This window comes from Ictidomys tridecemlineatus, chromosome 2 (genome assembly GCF_052094955.1).
Source record: "Ictidomys tridecemlineatus isolate mIctTri1 chromosome 2, mIctTri1.hap1, whole genome shotgun sequence".
Classification (NCBI taxonomy): domain Eukaryota; kingdom Metazoa; phylum Chordata; class Mammalia; order Rodentia; family Sciuridae; genus Ictidomys; species Ictidomys tridecemlineatus.
Window position 1 is genome coordinate 223,212,568 of NC_135478.1, and position 15,397 is coordinate 223,227,964.

Consider the following 15,397-nt stretch of genomic DNA (forward strand, 5'->3'; position numbering starts at 1 on the left):
CACGTGCCTTATTATGACATGTTGAGCCCAACTGCAATACCATTTTTATAAGGTGCTTTGATTGGCATGTGAACATGAGGGAGCTTCTTATGATGCAGACTCTTCTCATGGCATTTACATAGAAATGTGTATTCCCTCTTTTCCTTTTACTACATAAATAGACACTTGATAACTTAGGAGATGTATCATTATCACCTCACAGAACTCTGCAACTGCCTAAAGATGGATTCATATTCCAGAAAATGTTTCTCTCAAGACTGACTATTAAGCAAAAGACTGAAAACCCTAGTCACTGTAATTTTATTTCAAACGTTTTACAACAGATGTTCCATCTTGGTTTGCTACTATATTTTAATACTGTCTTTCTTTCAATAGTCATTAAACTAGTATTTTCTTCTTGTCTCTAATAAGAGCAACATCTGTTTCTCCTTGTTCAATCAAAGCAACCACCTCAAGAGTCTTACTTTAAAAATAATGCCATTATGGAGAGGCATGGGTAGAGTATGCTTCATTAACATTCTATATTTGCATAGGAAACAACTTTTTCTAACAATTATAAGTCAGTGAGATGTTAGGGAAAATATTATAAGCCAATTTAGTTATAAAAAAAACTAAAACCAGAAGCTGGAGTATGGCTTCAAAAACTTTGGTTTTAAGTGAAAACCCTCTTTGTAAAAACACTGCTTTCCTTTTATAATGTAGAGTTGAAGTTTTTTTTCACTATGAATTATTGAATAACTACAGATAGCTATTATACCAGAATGATCAAATAACCTTTAATTATAAAATTAAGTCAAAACTGTAGCAAGAGTATGTCGATTTTTTCTTCTTTTTTTAACAAAACCAAAAATATTTGAAAGATATGTGTTCTAGTTTATAAGTCTCCTCAGAGTTAGTCACCACAAGGAGTCTTTCTCTGAAATTAGATTTCATTTTTGGAAGTATTTCACACATATTCAGAACCCTATCTATTGAATAATCTGGTTGAAAAAGCACACTTTGGGGAGGAGAAAGAAGATTAGTAACTATGGAAGAATAAGATGGATTTATTGCATAGCTCAAAATTCACTTTAAAAACTATTGACCTGGATATTAACAGAGATATATTTAGATATTTTCCTAAATCACCAAACTCCTTACCATTGCTCTCACATTATTATCTTTATATGAGGTAGGAGGATATTTGTTCATAAAAGAAAGCCATTTTTATCATTTCCTAATAGTTAATGTTTGCAGACTCAAAATATTACAACTCAGGGCGACACACAGGGAATTAGACCCCCACATGGATGAAGAGCTGTAGTTACTAGTTACTGAGAGGTGACTATGTGCCAGGCACCATTATGAATGACAACATGAGATGCTTCTTAACTAAAGATGGGGTACACCTGATGAACTCATTGCAAATTGGAAATATCCAAAGTCTGTAAATACACTTAACACAACTGAGCTCCGGAGCACAGCTTGGCCACACAGCACTACATAGAGTGCCAGTGGTTCGAGAGCAGGATCTCAGGACTGCCTGAGAGCTGTCCTCTGTGCCACAGCCGAGCAGATGGAAAGAATATGATACTATCGTCTTTAACCCAGGAAAAGATCAGAATTCAAAATTTAAACAGTTTCTACTGAACACAGATTACTTTTGTACCATCAGAAATTAAAAAAAAAAATCATTAAGTGGAAACCTCATAATTCAGAGACATTTGTACCTTTAGTCCTCCCAACAATTCTATTAGATATATTCAATATATTCTTAGTAAACTGAGGTTAACTTGCAGAAGGCCCAACTATTAGATGAGTCAAAATGAGACTCATTTCTAATTAACCTGACTTCAGAGCCAATGATGTTGCCTTTTCTGGAAATCTGCCTCTTGCAGGTGGGACAGTGGACCAAACTCCCCTGAGTTCTGATTCTATCTCAGCTTCGATGGGGTATATTACACTATAGGCTACCATATTACACATGGGCTTGAGTGGAATAATTATGGCCCTCAGTGTAAGACAGTGCCCCATTTCCCAAATAAGATAGCTGAGGACATTGCCACAAATTTGAGTGTATAATTTTGAAGGGCTCTTGGTAAAAATGTCTAATATTTACTGTGCATTTTCAAAAGTGCATTCATAAGTAATTTGAAAAGTTCATTTTCCACTCTCTTTAGGAATTATTTATTTTCATTCTTCACATGCAACTTTAATATTGGTGTGTCTGTCAGGATTTTGTGAATCATCCAACACATTTCCCTGGAACAGAACTTTACTTCTAAGTAGTTTGAGATACAGGAATTCTTCCCATATCTAACACCAATCCATGGGACCCCTTTCTCTAGGGCCTCCAGTTGAAGTTAGTGTAAAGTTAGGACATACATTTTTTCTATCGTCTTGTGTGCATATATATTCAGGAACTTCACTTTGGAATAACTTACTATATGGCCCTCTTGCTTATCACTACATTGATATGTGTAATTGTAAAGCATTAGCCTCTAAAAAAAATTGGTGAGTTTAAGTCAGATTCCTTTTCTATAAATAAAATTAATGAAAATTTTGCTTTATTTTATTTTTTTACTTTGCTCTATTGGTAGAGAGGTAATACCTCCTATGTGCCTGGTACCACTTGAATACTACACAAATACCGATTGATCTATTCAAAGTAAACCTCTTAAGTAGGTTATGTTATTTATATTTTAGTGCAGAAAATTCTGAGGCACAGAGAGGTCAAGAATCACAGGGGTTAGCAAAGAGTGAAGGCAGGCATGTGGCTGTGTGAATACCCTCATGGACTCCCACACTCTGCTCTCTGCCCTCTGATGCTTGTGGCTCAGGACTGAGTCACTATTTACTCTATAGAGGATAGTGTCCAGTGGGCTGTGTGGACAGTGCCACATACCTCTGAGGCTCTCAGAAGATGAGACATGAGCTCTTTGCCTACATATCGGCAAAAAAAAAAATCCTTCCTTTTTGGATGCTCTGAGTCGCTGACTAGCTGCCAGGGCCCCACCACAGCAGGAGAGTGGATCCCTGGTAAGTCTCTAGCCTTCAGACCTTCAGGCCCTCAGATGGTGGACAGAAGCACAATGTCCCTTCAACAGTGAATACAAGGGCTGATTTAACCCATTGAGTGATGTGTTCTTTGTTATATGTGACTTTAGAAATTTTTAATAAGTCTTGGAATGATTATACATTGTGTTTTCTCCCTGAATAAACCCATTCGTATGTATTATAAGTCCACATGCATAGCACTGATCTAGTCAACTTGAGTACTCTCAGTGAATTTCATATGTGGACTTTCTTAAATTTCATGAGTGTTCCATTTCTTATGAATTAAAAAATAATAAACAGTATTGTTGGTTTTTAAAAAATCTTTAAAATGTATTTCCTTATGGTTCTTCTGAAACAGAAATAATTCTCTATTGTTTGCTCCAACTGACACAAGGCCAGGAAAGCAAGCAGACAACACACATTCTGGAACATGAGAGGTCAGGTCCTTGCTATTTCAGTTTATGTTTCATCCCAAATTGTCCAGGGTCCCCTACATGAGTAGGAGGGACACAGACCAAGGAGACGTGGCTGGGTATGTGACATCCTCTCTTCTCTTGCCATGATGTTGGATGGCTGAGTTCTGAGAGGTGGGAAAACTACCTGAGGGGCGTCTCAAGGTCTGGATGAACATCTCAGCACTACCACCCACAAGAGAGCAGTCAAAGTCATTCTCTCCTTACACATTAGGAGGAGAGGGCTGGGCCTGTGGCTCAGGGGTAGAGCACTTGCCTAGCATATGTGAGGATCTGGGTTCAAAAGAAAAAAAAGATGGTGGAGGTAGGGGGAAATGAGCACACAAAGTTCTCTTAGAGTTCCACAAAGTATAGAGGTGGTTTACATGCATAATCATGGGCTTATTTAAACGTGCCTCAAGGGGGGAAATACTAGAATTTGCTGGTCAAACCTATACTATAAAATTTCCGTTCTAAGTTTATTTGTGGTCTCGATGCCATGTGACACCAGGCTGTTCCCAGGAACTGAGCTCTTCTGCAGATGTGACAAGTGGAAGAGTGTATGTGCATAAGTGTGATGTGGTGTGGTGTGTAATGTGGTGTGTGTGTGATGCACAGGGGCTGTATAACATGGTTTTGTTGTTGTGTCCTGCTTTAGTTTTGGTTTGCTTTTTGTAAGATCTGACTCTGGAACCTGATTGGTGAGTTCCAGTTCTGTTCTCTGCCATTCACCAACTACGGCATGCCTACATTTTGTTAGGCTCAGTCCCTCTAATATATGTTGGAGATAGGATTTCAAAATGTTCTGTGAAGTATAAATGAGTCAACTGTAAGTAGCATCCTTATCAGAGTGGCTAGCACATAGGGTTTCAAATAGTATTTCTATAAATATTCACTCATGTAGAAATCATAAAATTAGATTTTTCTCTGCGAAGAGCCTTGAGTGGCTTAATGCAGAAGGGATGACCAAATTGCTCAAAAGAAAGTATGTTGCTTCTTTTATAGTTTTTCTGTCCACGTTTGGTCATCCCTTCTGCATTAAGAGCAAGCTCATTGCATGTGGGAACCCATGCCTGTCTTGGATTGCTGAGGCATACTCTTGTGGATTAACATTAAATGTCCAAAAGAATAATTGGAATTAAATGAATAGGTATAACAGCTGAAGTGCATATACAGCATCGGCTGCTGTCAACATGACCACTTTCATCTGGACTCCAATTTCTCTAGTAATTAAGTTCTTTGAGAAAAATAAAATAACCTTTTAATTTTAATCTGATTAATATAATAGACTTTTTGCCATGAACAAAACAGATGATTATGTTCCATTTATAAGTTAATTTTCTGATGAAGAAATTTTACAGGGACTTTTCTGAGCTATTTTCTGGTCTATTTTTAGAATAGCTGTAAACATTTTGTAAGTGATTCCCCCTGTAGTATGAGTCTTTCAGATCATATTTTGGATTTGTGAATTGAACATCTATAATATTGATGTCATCGAGACCCATGTCCCAAAACTACATTTCATGGAAGGATTCATCATATTGTAAAGATAAAAATGAAAGCAAAAGCAAAATCAAAAACTCCTAGGGATAGTCAACAATACATCCAGTTTTGTACTTTAAATTTTATGACAAAACTATGTTCTCTGATGCATCAATTCTGTGGGAGAACCCACAGGGACCTACACCAGAAGGAAGTTTCTCAGTATACACTATTGCTTATCTGACAGCTAACTGATTTTAATTTAAGAATAAGACTACATTTGCATAGTAATTTTACAGCAGACAGGATTTTACTTACATTGTTCTTCATGCGTATTTGAGAGGCAAGAAAGAATAAAGAATTATTTTCCCAATTTTTGTATAGACAGGAAAAAAAATCTCTGCGATTAAATGGCTTGGTAAAGATATTCTTCTTGTCACATAAAGAAATGGACTAAAACTAAGGATTTTTACTTTATAATGAGAAATTGTCTTTAAAAGTTACCTATACATACCAGAAACCAAATCCGAATATAGGAATTTAGGTGTATACATTTTATTTTACATTAATACAATAAACATAGTGTGGGGAGAAGGAAAATAAGACAGGGGAGGGCGGTAAGCCACAAAAAGGTTTTTATTAAAGGGCTTGCCACTGTGAGCAGCCAATTCAATCTCCCTGGAGACTTTCCAAGACTGTAGCGACCACTAACCCTGGGCAACACTCTCCGACATCACCGGAAGCCACTGAAATGTATGGGTTGACTTCAGGTGATACCCAGGGAGATAGGAGAGAATATGCTCTATTGAATAACTCAGTACCTGACAAGGACCACTGTGGATATGTTAGGGTGATACCAGTTTCTAAGAAGCTCTATTGACACTAAATTAAACTTAAGAAGAAGAAAATATGAGACACTGAGTGTAGGTCTTACCAATAGAGTTGATCACACTGTGCGACGTTTCCAGAATAGAAACCACAGACAGCAATGCCAGTGCTGTTGTTCCTGCTGTCTTGTGTTCCATCAGCATCTCAGCTGTCTGCGACATTCAGAAGGCCAAGTTCCCACTCATGACCACCCCCAGGTTCATTTGCATATTTGTTCACACCCACTAAGCGCCAGACACCCCTGGGCTGCCAGGAGTTTAACGGAGAATAAAACAGAGAAGGTCCCTGACCTCAAAGGGCAAATAATCAAGTGGTAGGAGACAGAAAACAAACTAGTAAATAAACATGTACTAAATTCAGTGATGAGACATTCCATGAGGTAGAATGAACCTGATAAAGGGCAATGCTAGAGGGGAGGACAATGGCATTTATCTGAAGAGCTCAGGAAAGCCTCTCTGACCAGGTGGTATTTTCAGTGGCCTGAAGGGAGGGAGCAGAGACTGGAGGAGGCTGTTTGCAGCAGGTGTTCCAGAAGGACCACAGGACACCCCTCCCTTCAGCAGAGGCCTTCGGCTGGTGCTTTTAATGAGCTGCAGAGCAACAGAAAGTTGTCATAAGGGAAATACTAAGATCCCAATTACACTTGGGGGGGGGGAAGATAGCATTACTATTATAGGAAAATAGACTGTAAATGGAAAGAACCTAAGCAAGGAATCCAGTTAGTGAGCTATTAAAGTGCTCCAGACAGGCATTCCGGTGCAGGGAGGAGGCTGTCCACACTGTTTTCAAACTGTTTTCATTAGTGCTCCATAGCTGTCCGCAACAGTGGGGTTCATTATGGAATAATCATATGCACAGAATATAATTTGCTCCACTCCCATCCCCAGGGCATCCTCTGCCTCCCCCCCACGACTCCCCGTTTCCCTTCCTTTACTCTGCTGCTCTCCCTCCTATTGGTATTTTAATGGGTGCTTTATAGGTATAAGTAAATGTGGAGTTCACTGTGATAGGCTCGTACACGAGCAGCATGATTTTGTCAGTTTTATTCTACAGTTCCTCCCTTTTCCCATCCCTCCTCCCTCCCTCCCTATTTCCTTTCTCTGCTCTGCTCGCCTCCCCTTGATTTTTGTTGTTGTTATATTATTTTTATACCTTCATTTTATTTATTTATATGTGGGGCTGAGGATCGGACCCAGTGCTAGGCAAGCGCTTTGTCACTGAGCTACAACCCCAACCCCAGCCCCAGCCCTTGATTTTGGAGGAATTCGCCCCCCCCCACTTTCCCCTTGCTTTGCTCTGGCTTTCACGTATGGGAGAAAGCATTCACCCCTTGACTTTATGAGAACTGCTTATTTCAATTTTTTTCAGTGTTCTATAGCTCCATTCATTTACCAGCAAATGCCAAAATTTCATTCTCCCTTTTGGCCGAGTGAAACTCCCTTGTGCTATTATATGTACCATATGAGTTTATCTACTGGACTGTTGATGGGCACCTGGGCTCATTCCATAACTTGGCTGTTGTGGACTGAACTGCTTAGAAACATTGAAATAATATATCACTATGGTCTGCTCATTTTAGTTCTATTGGGTAAATACCAAGGAGTGGGTTATTTGTTGGTTCCTGTTCTAGTCTTTTGAGAAATCTCCATATTGCTTTATAAAGTGTACTGATTTGCTGTTCAACCAACAATGTATGAATATATAACTTTCCCTTCAAATTCTCACCAGCATTAATTATTATTTGTATTTTTGATTATTGTCATTCTAACTGAAGATGAAATCTCAATGTAGTTTTGATTTGCATTTTCTTGATTGTCAGTTGAAGATTTTTTCATATATTTCTTGGCCATTTGTATTTCTTCTTTGAGACATTTCTGGATTTTTTTAAATCCTTCTTTTTCATTGGGTTGTTTTTTGGTATTTTGTTTGTTTTATGATATAAAATTCTTGAGATTTTTATATATCTGAGATTTTTGAGATTTTATATATATTTTTTTTATATATTTTCCCCTGTTGGAAAAGTAGCTTGAAAAGATTTCTCCCATTCTATAGATTCTCTTTTCATGTTCTTAATCATTTTCTTTGCTGTTCAGAATCTTTTTATTTGATTTCACCCCACTTATTGATTCTTGATTTTATTTCTTTAGCAATCTTGTTAAGAAAGCCAATGATTGCCAATATGTTTCTGTGTTGACCCTATGTTTTCTTCTAGCAGTTGGAAATTTTCAGATTTACTACTTAAGTCTTTGATCCACTTTGATTTTATTTTTGTGTAGGATGTGAGAGGGATCTAGTTTCATTATTCTAAATATGAATATTCAGATTTTCTAGCATGGTTTCTTAAAAAGGCTTTCTTTTCTTATCTATATCTATATAGAACTACATTAAGTAGGTATAATGAGAGTGATATCCTGATATTGTTTCTGATTTTAGAGGAAATTTTATATATATATAAATTTTATATATATATATATAAACTTTGATTTTATATATATATATATATATATATATAAAATTTGGCACATTGCTAACGTATCAGATGACTGTAAGTATGTGGATTTGTCTCTATCTTCTATTCTATATCATCAGTCTTCATGTCTATCTTGATGCCAATATCATGCTGTTTTGTTACTGTAGCTCTGCTTCAGTAATATTTGAGGTTGGGTATCGTGATGCCACCAATATCACTTATTCCTCAGTATTGCTTTGGCTGTTCTAGGTCTTTTATTCATCCAAATGAATGTCAGGGCTGTTCTAGGTCTTTTGTTCATCCAAATAAATGGTTTATTTACTTATTTTTGTTTTGTTTTATTTTATTCGTTCTGGGAAGAATGCCATTGGTAGTTCGATGGGGACTGTATTGAATCTGTAATAGTGCTTTTGGTAGTATGGCCATTTTGACAACTTTGATTCTGCCTCTCTAAAAACAGGGTAAGTCTTTCTGTCCTCTAAAGTCGTCTTTTTAATTTCTTCCTTCAGCGTTTTATTGTTATCACTGTAAAAGACTTCCACCTCCTTGGTTAGATTTATTCCCAAGTATTAAGTTTGTTTATGAGGTTATTGTGAACAGAATAGTTGTTCGGATCTCTTTCTTAGCAGATTCATGATCAGAGTATAGGAAAGCTATTGATTTATGAATATTGATATTGAATCCTGCTACTTTGCTGAATTTATTAGCTCCAGAAAGTTTTCTAGTGTTTTGGGGGTCTTCTAGATACAGGATCATGTCATCAGCAAACAGAAAATTTGACTTCTTTTTTTCCTATTTGTATCTCTTTCATTTCCTTCTCTTACCTGATTGCTCTGGCTACAGTATCAAGAACTACATTAAGTAGGTACAATGAGAGATATCCTGGTATTGTTTCTGATTTTAGAGGAAATTCTTTCATTTTTATTTTCTTCTTAGTATGTTGTTTGTTTCCTTTTATCATATATAGCCTTTATATTGTTGAGGCAAGTTGCCCTTAGTCCTAATTTCTCTGGCATTTTTACATGAAGGAGTACTGCTTTTTGTCCAAGGCCTTTTGTGAATCTAATATATCATGTGATACTTTTTAAAATTGATTTTATTTTTTAAATACATGAGTGGAATGCATTACAATTCTTATTACACATATAGGGCACACTTTGTCATATCTCTGTTTGTATATAAAGTATGTTCACACCAATTCATGTCTTCATACATGTACTTTGGATACTGATGTCTATCACATTCCATCATCATTGCTAACCCCTGCCCCTCCCTTCCCCTCCTACCCCTCTGCCCTATCTAGAGTTCGTCTATTCCTCCCATGCTCCCCCTTCCTACTCCATTATGGGTCAGAGATGTATATCACAGAAAACATTCACCGTTTGTTTTTTGGGGGATTGACTAATTTCACTTAACATTATTTTCTCCAATGCCATCCATTTACTTACAAATGCCATGATTTTATTCTCTTTTATTGCTGAGTAATATTTCATTGTGTATATATGCCATATTTTTTAATCCATTCATCTAACTGAGGGGCATCTAGGTTGGTTCCATGGTTTAGCTATTGTGAATCATGCTGCTATAAACATTGATGTGGCTGTGTCCCTGTAGTATGCTGCTTTTAAGTGCTTTGGGTATAGACCAAGGAGGGGGATAGCTGAGTCAAATGGTGATTCCATTCCCAGTTTTCCAAGGAATCTCCATACTGCTTTCCAAATTGGCTGCACTAATTTGCAGTCCCACCAGCAGTGTGTGAGTGTGCCTTTTCCCCACATCCTGGCCAACATTTATTTCTATTTTTCTTCATAATAGCTGCCATTCTGATTGGAGTGAGATGATATCTAAGGGTGGTTTTGATTTGCATTTCTCTAATTGTGAGAGATGATGAACATTTTTTTTAATGTATTTGTTAATTGATTGTATATACTCTTCTGAGCATGTGATACTTTTATGTAATTTTATTTACATAAGGAATTACATTTGTTAATTTGTGTATGTCGAAACAATCTTGCATCCCTGGGATGAAACCCAGTTGATCATGGTGCACTATCTTCTTGATGTGTTTTGGAGTGCTTTTTGGTAATATTTTATTAAGAACATTTGTATCTATGCTCATCAGGGATAATGCTCTGTAGATTTCTTTAAGTTGATGTGTCTTTGTCTGTTTTTGATATTACGGTGACAATGGCATCATAGAGTGCATTTGGGAGTGTTCCCCTCTTTCTATTTTACAGGATAAATTGAAATGGGCTGGTGTTGTTCTTTCCTCACAGTTTTGGAAGATCTTGACTGAGAATCTATCTGGTCCTGGGCTTTTCTTTTAAAACACCTTTATTGCTGATTCAATTTATTGCTTTATATAGGTCTGCTTAGGTTTTCTATATATTTATAGTTCAATTTGGTAAGGTCATATGTGTCTGGAAATTTGTCAGTGTCTTTAGATTTTGCAAATTATTAGAGTATAAATTTTCAAAATAGTTTCTAGTGATCCTCTGGATTTCAGAAGTATCTGTGCTGATATCTCTTTTTTTCATCTCTAATAGTATTGATTTGGGTTCTTTCTTTCATCAAATTATCATTCTTATCTATCTTTTCAAAGAGCCAACTCAGTTACATTTATTCTTTGTATTGTTTTCTCATTCTCAATTTTATTAATTTCAGTTCTAATATTATTTCCTGTCTTCTACTAATTGTGAAAATTGTTTGTTCTTCTTCTTTGTGTCTTAAGGTGTAGCATTAGATTAGTTATTTGTGATCTTTCTGGGTTTGTTTTCAGTGTTTTTATTCAGTGCTATAAACTTTCATCTGATAATGTCTTCATACTATCCCAGAGATTTTGATATGTTGCATCATTATTATTACTTTTTTCTAAAAATTTTTTATTTCTTCTCTCATTATTTCTATGACCCATTTCCCATTTAAGATTTTTGTTCCAGTCTCTGTGTATTTGTACCATTTGTATTATTTTCTTGAGATTGATTTCTAATTTCATTCCATTATAATCTGATAAGATGCATGAAATAATTTCATTTATTTTGTATTTGCTGAGACTTACACTGTGACCTAGAATATGGTGTATTTTGGAAAAAAATTTCTTGAGCTGCTGAGAAAAAAGTATAGTCAGCTGGGTTTGGGTGAAATATTCTATAGAAGTCTGTAGGTCCACATGATTTATAGTATTATTTAGGTTGGAAGCATCTTTATTGAATGAACTCTGCATTGGTGAAAGGGGTGTGTTGAAATTACCCAGTATTATTTTATTAGGTTTTATCTGGGATTTAATGTCAAAAAGTTTTATTTATTTATTTAATGTTGGATTTTTTTCTCTACCACTATGTAATGACCATTTTATCTCTTATCATTAATTTTTCACTTCAAATCTACTTGATCAAATATAGGAATAGCTACTCCTGCTTATTTTCAGACTCCATTTATGTGGAATTTTTTCCCCCATAATTTTGCTTTCATTCTGTGGATGTATTTGTCTTTGAGTCCCTTGTCAACAGTATATAATTGGATCTTATTTTTTTAATTTATTCTTCCAGTATATGTCTTTTAATTCGGAAATTGAGACCATTTACATTCAGTATCATTTTGGATAGAAACTTGTTATTCTGGCCATTTTGGTTTGTTTGTTATATTTAATTCAATCTTATACTTAGTTAATTATTTTTTTAGAGAGCTTCCTGATTTGGGAGCTTTGAGGTTTGTTTTTGAGTTTTTTTCTGTGTGTAGTATATCTTTAAATACTTTTTGTAGTACTGGCTTAGTGGTCATGAATCCTTTTAGTTTATCCTTATGGAAACATTTTCATTCTTTTCAAATTCTGAAAGATAGCTTTGCTAGATATGGTAAAAATTGGCTGGCAATTATTTTCAAAGCCTGGAATATTTCATTCTGAGCCCTTCTTGATTTTAGTGTCTGGGTTGAGAATTAAGAAGTGAACTTGATGCTTTCTCATATAGCTTTTATTTATACCTTATTTCCACATTTTCTTGGTAAAGCATTTTTATTATGATGTGTCTTAGAAAGTTTTTTATAATCTTGTCTATTTGGGGTTATATTTGCAGCCTATATGTGGTTGTCTATCTTATTTCTAAGGTTACTAATTTTTTTCTCCTATTATTTCACTGAAAAGATTCTTAATGGTATTAGTCTTGTATTTCCATGCTCTCTTCTATCCCAATGACTGTCAAATTTGGACTCTTGATATTGTCCCAGAGTTTTTGTATACTGAACATGTTTTCTTTTCTTTTTTTTTAAATCAAATACTGAGTATTCAAGCTCTCATACTCTGTCTTCAGCATCTGAAATTCTGTTCTCTACATAATCTAATTTTTGGTGGTAATCTCAGGTAAATTTTTTAATTTGAGCATTGTATCATTCATTTGCAGAGTTCTTATTGATTTCTTTTCAATATCTCTACTTCTTTATTGAAATAGTCTTTCACCTCCTATATTTGCTCTCTGATTTTATTTCTTAGATCTTCTTGTAGTGCTTTGAATATTTTAATAATCAGTTTTTTGTAATAATTCTCTAAAATTTTATTTACTTCCATATCTGTGGGTTCCTGTGTTGGGGGATTGTAATTTTGGCAAGAAGACTTTTTTTTTTCCTGTTTTCTCATGTTTTCAGAGGAATTAGACTTACAAACCTGTTTTAATGGATTCCTCTTACTCTTTTATCTTTGTTTCCTTTGGTATACACCCCCACCCTTAGGACCATGCTTTGCTTTTGATGTATAAGTAGATTTACAGGAGTAGGAGTTGTTCCTCTTTGGGGTCTGGTTGTTGGTTTGAGGCCTTGTCTCTCCTATTCCATGTATTGTTGGAGCTTCTGTGGGACTAGTTCATAAAGTAAGGTTCACCATCTGAGTTGTGAGTATGCATCAGAAGCAGAATCTCTCTCATGGTTGAGGCTGTGCTACCCTGCAGTTACTCCTCAGGTCATGAGTTGGCTGATACCATCTCCCCACACCACACTTCATGTCCTGTCCCCATTTCTGTTTTGGGGTGAGGGCTGCTTATGTATTCTCAAGGTTTGGGCAAAACTGTGTAGTCAGTGTGCCAGCCAGCAAGGAAGTGGTACACAGACACTCAGGTGCTATTCTATGCACACATTTTTATACTATGAATAATTTTTCGTGTGTGTGTGTGTGTGTGTATATAATTTATAATTTGGAAATTATTTTGTATTGATTAAAGCAGACATTTTGTATCATCCACCACTAAAATAAAATATGTTCAGTATTAATAAATGAAAAATTTGAAAATCCTAAGAAATGTCTGGCCATAATATTTACAATGTGTTTTAGTCAGCTTTTTCACTGCTACACTTAAAAGATCTGACGAGCACAATTGTAGAGGAGGAAAAGTTTATTTATTTGAGGGCTCAGAGATTCAGCAGTCTTAGCATATAGAAGGCCAGCTCTATTCCTAGGGGCTTAATGTCAGGCAGAACATCATGGTGGAAAGGTGTGGTGGAGGGAAGCAAGCACCTCACACAATGGTGATCAGGAAGCAGAGACTCCATTCCCCAGATACAAAATATACACTCCCTAGCCAAACTCTGAGTGAGCCACTTTCTCCGTCTATATCCCACCTACCTCCAGTTACCACTCAGTTAATCCCCATCAGGGATTAATTCGCTGATTAGGTAAAGATCCTCACAACCCAATCTTCTCCTCTGAACCTTTTTGCATTGTCTCACACGTGAGCTTTTGGGGGGACATCCCACATCCAAACCATAGCACAATGATATTTACTATAATGTGAGTAAATATCACAGATACTTGACTACCTTCTAAGATTCAGTAGCCCTTGGTTTTTTAAATAGTACTCTTGTGTGATAGCATGAAACAACTGTTAGCTAATGCTATTCTTCTGGATGAACCACCTAGTAAATCATCTAGACTTTGTGGTCATATAATTCCTGGTACAACTATTTGACTCAGTTAATGTAGGGCAATTGTCTGCCCTACAAGTGGACTTGACTGTTTTTCAATGAAACTGTATATGAATGCTAAAATTTGAGTTTATGAAATTTTTGCTTGTCACTAAATATTATTACTATTTTGATTTCTTTTCAACTTTTTAATAATATACAAACCATTCTTATCCCACAGATTAAACAAAAATGGGTGGCCAAAATAAAGTTATAACCCACAGATGTGGTTTACAAGCTCCTGTTATAAATTATCTGGCACCTAAATCCTTCTTCTGTGCTCCATGGATTTACACTATTTCTAAATATCTTTGCTTGCTAGTCTTTCTTTTGTGAAAACGAAGTGTACGCTCCAGGAACTTTAACCTGTGTACTTTAGATTATACCATCTGAACTAGACTAGAACTGAATCACTTTCTTTTTCCAAGGTCACATAAAGCCTCTTTCACTCTCTTCGGTTTCTCTGCTTCCTAAATACTCTCTAGGTTCTTAGGTTCTATGATTGCTCTCCTACTTTTACCTTAAATTTTGAATTATTGTTTGTAAAGTGAACACAAGCCAAACAGACATTGAACTATTGTCACCTACTGGAGTGATCAATAGAATGTCTACAACTAAATGTCTTTGTATTAGGAAATGAAATTGTCAGGGTGAACATTGTTGTTTTGTTTTGATGGTTTTTATTTGTTGAAATGTGACTGACCTCATTTTAACAATGCCCTCTTATAAATGACTCAGAATCCTTTTGTTACTTCCTGTCATCATTAGTGGTTAATTCAGACATATAATTGCACATAGTCACACATTTTTATTTGGTACCTAATATCTATAAACTACCCTTGCCAGGTGTTTATTGAGAGAAAATAACCAATATGGACAGTATTTTAAAAATGAAAAATTAGATAGAACCATAAATCTGAGAGTATGATCATGCAAAACTAATCAGAAAATAGGTTATGAAATTTAAACAGTTCATCGTCACTTTCCAAATGACTTTATTCAGAGCATTCTTTACCCCCAATCATCCTGATATAATTTTAATCATATTTCTTCACCTGATTGACTTAGATTGTGCTTTATTCAGTCCAATGGATGAAAGAACCAGATATAATCTTAAAGAAAC

The 15,397-nt window shown here is 35.7% G+C and overlaps 1 protein-coding gene across 1 annotated transcript in view; it reads left to right on the forward strand.

Annotated features, from left to right (window-relative positions):
* Positions 1–15,397, forward strand: part of Cntnap2 (contactin associated protein 2) — a 1,898,037-nt gene that overhangs the window by 976,380 nt on the left and 906,260 nt on the right. The gene's annotated exons all lie outside the window — the stretch shown is intronic.